The sequence below is a fragment of the Myotis lucifugus genome, unplaced genomic scaffold (genome assembly GCF_000147115.1).
Source record: "Myotis lucifugus unplaced genomic scaffold, Myoluc2.0 scaffold_18, whole genome shotgun sequence".
In the NCBI taxonomy this organism is placed as follows: Eukaryota; Metazoa; Chordata; class Mammalia; order Chiroptera; family Vespertilionidae; genus Myotis; species Myotis lucifugus.
In genome coordinates, this window is record NW_005871066.1 from 4564913 (window position 1) to 4575641 (window position 10729).

Genomic DNA, 10729 nt, shown 5'->3' on the forward strand with positions numbered 1-10729 from the left:
GATCCTTCAGTGAGACAGTCCTGAGAAGTATTTTCCATGGGTTCTCAGGGGCCTGGAAGGAGCTGAGCCCCGCTGCAAACAGCAGTAAGCAGCTTGTCAGCACACTCTCCACTGGCTTCCCGCACTTCCCTGTCTCACTCTTCCATATTCCTGACTTCTGCTTTCTAGGACCACCTACCCAATCTTAAATCTCAAAGTTGCATTCCTTTATGGCATTCTAAAATAAAAACCAGGGAGAGTCCGGAAGAAACAAGAGTACGGCGTGAACATGGGGAAGCAAAAGAAAACAAGGAAGTATGTGGCCATGAAGCGAATGCTTAGTCTCAGAGATCAGAGGCTTAAAGACAAGGATAGTTTAAAACCTAAAAAGAAAGAAAAGAAAGATCCCAGTGCACTCAAAGAAAGAGAAGTCCCCCAACACCCCTCCTGCTTATTCTTCCAATTTAACACACAGCTAGACCCACCTTACCACATCCTGGTGGATACCAACTTTATCAACGTTACCATTAAAGCCAAACTGGACTTAGTGCAGTCAATGATGGATTGTCTCTATGCCAAGTGTATCCCTTGTATAACTGACTGTGTAATGGCTGAAACTGAGAAATTGGGGCAGAAGTATCGAGTGGCTCTAAGGATCGCCAAGGATCCAAGCTTTGAATGATTACCATGCACACACAGAGGAACCTATGCAGATGACTGCTCAGTACAGAGAGTAACTCAGCACAAGTGTTATATTGTGGCCACAGTTGACCGGGCCCTTAAACGAAGAATCAGGAAGATCCCTGGAGTTCCCTTCGTGTACATTTCTAACCAGAGGTACATTTCATCATAGATGCCAGATGATTATGGAGCCCCTCCGTTCTAATACTTAAAAGACAAAGTTTCTCTGCTTTCCTTCAACCAACTTTCTCTGTTGCAGGTTTATTAAACATGCTACAACATGCGTTATTGCTCCACTCACACATTTGCTGTTATGAGCTGAGAACAGTTAAATACACTCCCTTTTTGGTGGTGTTTTGAAAATGAAATTGATGTTGTTTTGAAAATGATATTTTGTATCATTTAAAATTTTGTTACATCTTTTTATAAATCAGGTGACTGCTAAAATAAAATAAAATAAAATAAAATAAAATAAAATAAAATAAAATGAAAACCAAACGTGAATATCCCATGTCCCCTTCAATTTGAAACCTTGGAGCCTAGAAAAGGGTATTTCTCTATTTCTTGAAGTCAGACGAAAGGCCTCCTCCTCCCTTTCCCAATGTAACTAGTTTTGAGAGTAGACAACCAGCAAATTTGAAGATGAAACATAAAAAGCATGTCCCATGGGGTAAGAGATGTGTCTAGAAGTATTCATGAAATTACTTCCTGCTCTTGTTAACTTTAGAATCAGGCAGCAGTATTTTCAAATCAGGAAGTGTTTTTCCTGGCTCACCATTGTCCACACGTTTTGCTGGAGCCTGGCACATATACACATTCACCTGGAATTTTATGTTCACTGTGTGGACTGTCATGAGCTATAAAACAGCCAATGTCTCCCCTTGGTATCTCAGAGAAAAGGAGGATGTTCATCTCAACATTGTTTGGAATAATTTTTTCTCTCTGAGAAGAGCAATCTCCTTGAGGCTCTAATAGAAAATAAAGGTAACGTGGTGTATCCATTTGCTCAGGCTGCCAATAACAAAATACCACAGGCTGCAGGGCTTAGACAACAGACGTTTATTTTCTCAGAGTCCGGAGGCTGGAAGTCCAAGATCAAGGTGTTGGCAGGTTTGGTTTCCTCTGTGTGTCTTCCCTTGGCTTGAAGATGGCTTCCTTCTCTCTGTGTCCTCACATGAGCACACATCCCTAGTGTCCCTGTGCATCCAACTTTCAGGTAGGAGTAGGGCCCATTCTAATGACCTCATTTTTCCTTAATTACCTCTTTAAAGATGCTATCTCTATACAGGCTGCATTCAGAGGTGGGACAGGGTTTCAACATGTAGATTTGGGATACAGATAATTATTTACCTTGCCCTGTTTACTCTCACCCCCCAGCACACACACACACACACACACACACACACACACACACACACACACACACTTTACACACTTTACATTATTCACAAAATCTCAGTCTTTTCTAGAAAGGTATCTAGGATCACAGGTATCCCTGGACAAACCTTTCAGTCGGCCACTTACTTTGTCTCCTGTCCTGACCTGGCCCCTTTGGTTGCTCAGGTACTGATGAGCTGACATATGAGCATATTCTGATTATCCTTGGAGCTGGTTCCTGTGAGTCCTCTGTGCCCTTTACATATTATGCCAAAGCCACTCTGCTGAAGTACCCACATTCCTTGCCCCTTCATACCATGCCCTGTCATGCTGGACCTAACAACTCACAGAAGTGGTATGTGATGTCCACCCTGCCATTCCTGCTTCTGGATATGATGTCTCTAAGACCCGCTCAGACACTGCACCATGCTATCTCCAAAACTCCTTTTCTCAAAAGCACAAGTGCCCCTTCACCAAAAAAAACCCCTTCCCTTCCCTTCCCTTCCCTTCCCTTCCCTTCCCTTCCCTTCCCTTCCCTTCCCTTTCCTTCTCTTCTGTTCCTTTCCCTTCCCTTATTCTCTCTCCTTCCCATCATCCACAGAACCCCTGTGATTCTGTAAGCCTGAAATTTCAGATTTGAAATTTCTCCTCACCCAGCCCTGGCCAGTGTAGTTAAGTTGGTTGGAGCGTCATCCCATGCACCAAAAGGTGGTGAGTTCCATTCCCAGTCAGGGACATACCCAGTTTGCAGGTTTGATCCCCGGTCCTGGGCTCATGTGATAAGCAAACAATTGATGTTTCCCTCTCACATGCCATTTCTCTCTCTCTCTCGCTCTCTCGCTCTCTCTCTAAAATCAATAAAGCTCTTTAAAAAAGAAAGAAACTTCACCTCATCTGAAAGAGCATGATCTGAAATGTAGAGATCAAATAGTATTTTAAGAGTGATTCCTTCAGTAAGCTTATAAATATAAAACTACTGAAAGCTAAAGAAAAATAATTGTATAACATTTTAGGGTTTAAGAGATTTTTATTTATGTATAAATATTAAACCATTTGATCTTCCCACAGCCCTGGAATGAGGGTATTTTCTCATCTCCACAGATAAACTGAGAGGTAGAAGTTTGTCCGACGTGGCCAAGGTCAACAGTCAGTGAATGGAGGACCTAAGACTATTTCAGAGGAGATGAGACTGGATGTGTTCAGGGTGGTTTGGCCATAGACCCTAAGACTATTTCAATGCTCTTTCAAGACTGCTGTCATCCTCCGCTTACACTATATTGGAAAAGGACTAAATTAATTTTAATGTATGATGTATAAGAAATGCCCATGTAAAATTAGACACTATTTTACAAGTAAGCAAATGCTTCCTACCTTCTTCCCTTAAATTATTAGCTACTATTAGCTTCTATTTATTATTATAACAACTCAGGTGATTCTTTTGGCCCCTCTATGAGGAGCTGCATTGCTTTCTTAGGGCTACAGGAAGAAAGTGCCTCAAACCGATTGGCTTCAAACAACAGATTTTCTTCTCTCTCAGCTTTAGAAGATAGACTCTGAAAGGAAATGTCAGCAGGGCCATGTTCCCTCTGCGGGCTCCAGGGAAGAGTCCTTCCTCGCCTCTTCTAGTTCCTAGTCCTTACAGGCAATCCCTTGGCTACCCTTGGCTTGTAGACACGTCACTCCGATCTCTGCCTCCATCTTCATGGGGTCTCCATCAGTCTGTGTTGCTTCTCCCCTAATTATAAGGATGGTAGTATGACTTCATTCTAACTTGATTATATCTGGAATGACCCCATTTTAAATAAGGTCACATTCACAGATACCACAGGTTAGGACTTGAACATTTCTTTGGGGGAAGGCAAAATTCAACCCACAACAGGCATAGGGCTATAATATTTTTACCTATATCTTAAAGATGAAGACTTTGTGAGGCTCAGAGCATGTACGTCAGTGTTTCTCTAAGTTTGGCCCAACAATTGCCTGCTTCAAAACCACCTGGAAGTTTGTTACAGTACAAATGCCTGGGCCTCACCATGGAGCAGAAGAATCAAAATGTAAAAATCTGTATGTCTAATGAGAGCCAAAGGTGGCTCATAGAAGCACTTGATTTGGGAAACTCCTGGACTGATCAGAGCTACTGAGGATTTTGTAAATGAGTGGTATAAACTGAATGCAAGCCTAGGCACTCAGACTGCAGAATTGTATTTCCTTAGTGGGCCCCACTTTAACTCTCATTTTCTTATTCAAGATCCTGCTTGATTATTTGCCCCAATCTCCTGTGAATGTTGGTCTTCCTTGCTTGACATACATGTCCTCTCCAGGACTTTGTGCAATGTGTACAGGTTGGCACTGCACAGCCACACCCAGGAGCCCCGTTCTCTCACCAATCCCTTGTTCCACCTCTCCCTGTCTTGCATCGTTCTCTTTCCACATCACCTACTCAGCTGTCCCATCCATGTGGGGGGAAGCTAGTCCACACTCTGGTTGCTTATAAAATCTTCAGATCCTCATGTTTTATACCATTTCTTCCCAATAATTATACTAACTTTCTCTTAAGAAACATTGGGCAATTACATTTTAGACCCCTCTTTCCAAGAGATACTAATTTTGTCATGTTCATCCTCTGTTCAAGGAAGAAATATTGCTAGGACTTACAAATAATAATAATAAATGACAAACATCTACAGTCTTATGTGTCGGCCATCATGCCATATCATAAAGTTTCTCATGAGACCCTCCTTTGGAGAGATTACCATTTTATGGGTAAGCAAACTAGGTCTTAAAACCAGAACCAGGATTTGAACCCAGATAATTTGACAGTTCCAACTCCTCATTTCGGACTCCAAGCTCTCCATGGTGAGGCTCCTCCTTTCTATCTGATACTGACTGCAATCATCATCCATGCCTCTCTACCAACCAACCTCCTCACTATATCTTCCCACTTCCAAACACTACTCATTCCCACTTCCTGACTTCCCAAATGTATCCAATTTGGGCCTTAGCATGCACTGTTATATGTTGTCTTATTTATGAACAAAGACAAGTTTGTATTCCCAGCATTCATCCTACTAGGAGGGAAGTAGGCACAGAGTAACTGTATCTTGAATGAATGAAGATAGACCATTCTGGGAATGGCACCACTGCACACAATGGAAACCCTATACTGAGAAGCAAAAGCTCTGCTTTCCATCTTTGACTCTGTTACTTCTTAGAATTATGGCTGGACATGTACATTCATCTCCGCCGCTTGTACAAAGAAGGGTTGGGTTACATAATTTCTGAAATTTCATCTGGGTTTAACACTCTCCAAATCTAAGTCTTACTTCTTCCACAAAAATACTCCTACAACTTTAGCTCATACTGATCTCTTCTGTTCTTAATCAAGTCCATATTTCAGTACCAAAAATCAGAATACAATATGACAGAAATATTTTCTTCTACTTCTGGATATGTGAAGCAATAAAATTGTAACTTGAGTGCTAAAATATGCTGCTATGCTTGGGATGTTTTGAGAGGAACAAGGGGGCAGAATATTTCAAAATCACACAGTCCTCACAGATATATTTTGATTTTTATTGAATACCATTTTTTGTACTTGTTTATACATTTTCTACATTCTCTATTTGCCATGTGTATAAATCTTAGCTCTTTCCCAGCTAAGTCCTTGAGATGAGAGGCTACCCGGTATGCTTTTAGTATCCCGATGCAATCTCATATTACAAACCAATACATACCTCTGTTCTTCAAACAAAGCAAAGCTAAACATACTATAAAGTATATGGATTAAGCATTAAATACTTGCTAGGTTAGTAAGCTAGGGATCATTTCAGTTTGGTCATTTGTAAAAGAGTCAACAAAAAGAGAAAGCTAATGGTGCTGTCACATCGATCTGGAGGACCTGGAGGACCTTGGACTAGGTGTCTAATGCATATGTTGACTCTTTTAAAAATATATATATATATATATATTTTTATTGATTTCAGAGAGGAAGGAAGAGGGAGAGAGAGATAGAAACATCCATTATGAGAGAGAATCATGGATAGGCTGCCTCCTGCACACCCCCTGCTGGGGATCGAGCCTGCAACCTGGGCATGTGCCCTTGACTGGAATCAAACCCGGGACCCCTCAGTCCACAGGCTGATGCTCTTTCCACTGAGCCAAACCAGGTAGGGCGCATATGTTGACTCTTAAACTAAATCACCATATTTATGGATAACTCATTACTAGTGGAATTTTCTATCACCATTATCAAATATATTGATATGACTTTTTAATATATAATTGTTACTCTATTATTCTTGGTAGCACTATTGAGATGCATGGATGATAAAGGATACCCAGCTATTGGAAAGTAAAGAAAGTAAGCCAAAAATTTAGCAGAAAATGAGAGGCAGAGAGGGTAATGACATTCCTGGCTAACACTTTTGTAGCAAGCTCTCTCTCCTGGGCTCAGGGCTGGATCAGGAAACGACAGAATACAATGAGGAATGGCCACAAGTTTATTTCCAGCTAACCTAGAACCAGTGAACCAGTCACTGCCAACAAAACAGCACTGCTAAGTCCTACAGGCTAGAGTGAAATAATTAGGTGCAGTCAATATCCCAACAGTTTACTAAGGAATCACCCACCAGCAACCTGGTCTGTTAAAGGACCAGATGGCATACAGAATAGAAAACAACACAATGTTTAAAAACCCAGGCTTAAACAAGACAGAAATTTAGTTATTTCACTCTCATGCAACAATCAAAGGAAGGACTGGTTTAGTGGAACCATGGCTTCCCCTGTGTTCTGCTTTATCCACCTAACATATGGCTTCCAGCCTCCATATCACCTCACAACCCAAGATAGATGCTGTCGCTCCAGACATTGTGTACCACATGCTGATTAAAAGGAGGAAGAAAGCTGATGTAGCAAAAGGGTATTTCCAGAAGAGTCATCCCTTTAAAGAAACCTTCTAGGAAGTCCCACTCAAGACCTCTGCTGACATTTCACTGGCCATGACTTAGGCAGGTACCTAGTTGCAGAGGAAACTGGAAGCTATAAAAGACTAGCTGGGTACATGGATTTGTGGAATGCAGTTGGAATTCTGGTACTAAAGGGAAAGGGGAGGGAATTAGTAGCCTTTGCCTCCTATTGGCACATGAAAACCCTGAGGAAGAAGCTCTCTAGACTGGATTTACTTTTCAGAATTTGCTCTGACTTTGGCACTTTGAGAATGAAACAGCTAAGAATAGGTATTTACAAATAAAGTGCCTGTCATTTTCTACAGGGTTTTCCCTGCAGGGCTGACATCTGAGGGAACTTTATCTAAGCCAGTGCTCATAGCTTAGAGAGAGGATTGCTGCCTGCCTGCCTGCCTGCATTGTTTTCATGTCCCAGAGACAGGAAAGTCTGAAATGCCAGAAGCACAAACATGTGGGTCTGGACCCCTCCCACTCATCCCACTTTCAGTCTCATTAGAACTTGCTTCACTCGAGAAGGTGGGGAAGAACTTCTGATCAGTACCTCGGTGGGTGGGTAATGTGGCGATGCCTGGGACAACTGTCACGTGTTTAGATATTTAGAAGAGGACCAGCCTTCAGTTCCTCAACGAGCCCTGCAAAGAGCCGTGGGATGGCATCGCAGAGGAAGGAGGTCACAGTTACTGTCCGAGGGCCAGACACTTGCTGTGTAAATAAGGAGCTAACATAGATCCCTTACCCAGGGCAAGGGATGTTAGAAGGCGAGGAGCCCAGAAAGGCGGGTCATCTGTTAAGAAAAAAGGTATATCACTTCATCAAATATCTATGTATTATTCCCAGTGTCATTTCTACTTCCTCTCCCCAGTGTCATTTCTACTTCCTCTCCCCTATTTTGAACACCTCTTTGCAATCTTTGCCACAAAAATTTTTACACCCCCCCCAAAAATGAATAAGAGAGTACAAATCCACCACTCCCCCCATAACAAGGTTCCAGGAGAAGCCTGAAAGCCAAGGAGGATGGGAACAGGACAAGGGTGCCCAGCGAGGCCCTACTGCTCTACAGAGTTCAGCACAGGAGATGCTCGTGGAATGGTCAAGACAGGTGAGGCCAGATTGTGACGAGGAGCCATGGTGGCCTAGGTTCAATGATAGACCATGCCGCCCCTTCACTCACCCAGCCCTGCTTCTTCACCTCCCACATCTCCAACTCAAGTTGGGGCTCTTGGAAGGGAGTGAGGGGTCTTCTTTGACTAGTAGCCTGTGTGACAGGAGCGGGACCAGATGGAAACCATCACAGAACTGGATTTCATGCCTGGCCAAAGTCACCACCAACCTCCATCTACCTCCCTGCAAACCAAAGCCATCATGATTGAATTGCTTTCTATCGCTGCACTTTGTGATCTGCCTTTTCTGCAACTTAATAAGAATGAAGAGAGAATGGCAGAAAGCTACCCAGTGTCATCCCCACATGCTAACGGCCACTTTTTAGGGAAGCTGAGTGTCCTGCCCTAATGGGTTCCTGGGCTCTGTGAGAACTGCCCACTTCCAAGTGCCATACACTGTGTATTTAACACAATTTTCCCCCAGGTAGAGGCTGTGTCACTGCCAGCTGACAGAAATAAATCAATGACATGTGATCCCTCAGCCCTGAATCTTGCTGTATTTTAAGGCATTGTTCTGATGTGTGTTCTTTTTTGGCCAAATAGTCTATGCCCTTCAGCCTTCCACCCATCCTTTGAAGTTCACAGCACTGGTCTCCCAGGACCCATCTGTGCTGGCCTCCAGGGAGACACAGGCCCGGCTGGGACCACAGATGTGTTGAGCTGTATTCTCAAGCCACCACACTGCCCTCTACAAGTCCCAATAGGTTTGGGCTGAAGAAGCATAAAGACCAGATCTGCATCATGGGCCCTCTTTGTTAGTTGCAGGCTCCAGGCCATTAACAGCGCAGAGTGTGTGGCCATTCTGCTGGGACATTTTGTTCTGATAGATGAGCCCTCACTTATTAGAGATGCTGAATCCTAAACAAGTCTCAACTCTGCTCCAGTGATGCTGGCCACAGGAAGTAAGAACAAAGGTAGGCTCTATCTGTTGTTTGACTTCTCCTAAATATAAACAAAGGGCACCAGTCCTATCAATAAGTAAATTGCCTGCCTTTTGGTTATAGTTGAACTGTTTTGATGCAAGTGTTGTACTTGGAAAGTTATCATTCTACTGCAGCAAGGAGCCAAAAAGAGTTAATTCACCTCCAAAGGGAGCATAGTTCACTCCTTCCTCCCAGAAGGATCAGATCAAGAGGTAATTATAAATGACTGATAATATTATTCATCTTTTTATTGGGCTATAATTAAAGAGAGCTTTCATCCTCATTACTCTAGCAATTCCACTTTGAATATATCCTCAGAGAGAGAATTTGGAAGTAATAAACCAGAGTCTTCTTCTTCTGAAGTTTAGCATCTTTTAAATGATAAAAGGTTCTATTACTGAGGGGAAATTTTTTTAATCTAAATTAGCATGACCTGCGCCCAGAGTCCGGTGTACTTCCCAGTCATGGCTTGCTGATCCCTAAGGAGCTGAGAGGAAACTGGAGGGACCTGAGGAGAGTTCACCCAGTGCAGGGCGCTCTCCACGACGGCCAGAAACTAAGAACTCCTTGCAGGGCTAGAGAGCTACCATCAAGTAGATATCAAAAAACAGATCTAGACACTAGAGGGAAGAATGTCTAGGCTCATACTCAAGAACTTCTAAACAATGAGGATCTATAAAATGTTGGGTATTCTGTAGCTCACAAATCAGGGATACTCCCTGCTCTTGTATAGGTCATAGTTTGGGGAAAGAGGGTAATAAATGGATTTTAAAAAAACTTGTAGATTATGTTTCCCAACTATGGCGAGTGGCACAATTGTAGATACATGGTATAAGAGTAGAGAATGAAAGGGGGATGGTGAACGTGCTTAGAAAAGGCAGCCAGGTATATCCTCTAGGACAGCGGTTCTCAACCTGTGGGTCGTGACCCCTGAAAATACATCCTGCATATCAGATATTTACATTACGATTCATAACAGTAGCAACATTACAGTTATGAAGTACCAACGAAAATAATTTTATGGTTGGAGGTCACCACTACATGAGGAACTGTATTAAAGGGTCGCGGCCTTAGGAAGGTTGAGAACCACTGCCAGGTGCCCATTTACCCAGATCTGCAGGCCATGAGGAGCGGGGATAGCATGTGTGAAGGCCAAGAGCAGAGAAAGAGCTGTGCCAGCTCCTGAACCATATGGAACAGGTTGGCTGAGGAAGTGAGTCCCAGGAGTCAAGGTTAGAGAGATATATTTTCAGCAGACACCTGGTCAACCACTTGCTGGAAATGGTATCGTGGGAATGTGTGTGTAGATAACAGAGCTAACCTTTATGGACCTTCTTAATTTGGGGATGTTAATTTTGACATTTAAGTGGGCTTACCTCATGGCAGGCCACATTCTGGCCCAGGTGGCAAGAGAACTAGGAAGGTAGCCCCATGCATGTGCTTGGAGGGAAGAGCACGCAGGCACACATGCTGCTCCTGTGTCTAAGCCTGAGGTCTGTAGCTCAGCATCTCAGATCCTGTCTATCTCAGCAGCCGGTGTTTATTTCCAGGCTATTCTTCCTCCTCTCTAATCCATTCTCCACACACTGACTGGAAGTGGTCTTTCTAAAACCAGGTGCAACTAGATCTCTTTTCATAAAAACTG

The 10729-nt window shown here is 43.1% G+C and overlaps 1 pseudogene; it reads left to right on the top strand.

Moving 5' to 3' along the window:
* Window positions 1-249: 249 nt before the first annotated feature.
* Window positions 250-1028, top strand: LOC102434144 (annotated as a pseudogene).
* Window positions 1029-10729: the final 9701 nt, after the last annotated feature.